Source organism: Poecilia mexicana, unplaced genomic scaffold (genome assembly GCF_051168715.1).
Source record: "Poecilia mexicana isolate PSO_F unplaced genomic scaffold, ASM5116871v1 scaffold_12, whole genome shotgun sequence".
Taxonomy (NCBI): Eukaryota; Metazoa; Chordata; class Actinopteri; order Cyprinodontiformes; family Poeciliidae; genus Poecilia; species Poecilia mexicana.
In genome coordinates, this window is record NW_028263381.1 from 21,778,611 (window position 1) to 21,779,283 (window position 673).

Consider the following 673-nt stretch of genomic DNA (forward strand, 5'->3'; position numbering starts at 1 on the left):
ATGGGTGGAGGAAACTAATAGGAATAAAATAATAGTTTGTAGTGACTCTCTATCTGCGATGATGAGTATCGGAAAGGGACGTACAAAAATTCATCAAAATATTTTATGAGATTATGGCGGTTCATCATAGGATATGTGAACAAAATAAAAATGTTGTATTATTCTGGACTCCTGCTCATGTAGGTATTATGGGGAATGAAAGAGCGGACAGGCTGGCTAAGGAGGCGATCAAAAAATATGATATTGATATGCAAATAAAGTTATCTAAATCTGAAGGCAAAAGTATAAATTGGAAAGAAAGCAAGAAGATATGGGAAGCTAGGTGGGTAAATGAAATAAATGGAAGACATTTATTTAGAATACAAAATACAGTCGATGTAGAAAGGATCAGAGGATTAAACAGGAGGGAAAAGGTAATTATAAATAGAATAAGAACTGGGCATAGTTTCCTAAATGGAACTCTTTCTAAGATGGGGAAACACCTTACTGGTTTATGTAGATGGTGTGATGATATAGACAGTGGAACATGTTTTGATTAAATGTAGAAAATATGCAAACCAAAGAAGATTATTAAAAACAGAACTAGGTGTTGGTAGGGAATTGAAATTTGAGAAGTTGATCGATCAGCTGAATAGAATTGAGGGGAAAAAGAAGATTTTTCGGTTTTTAAAAA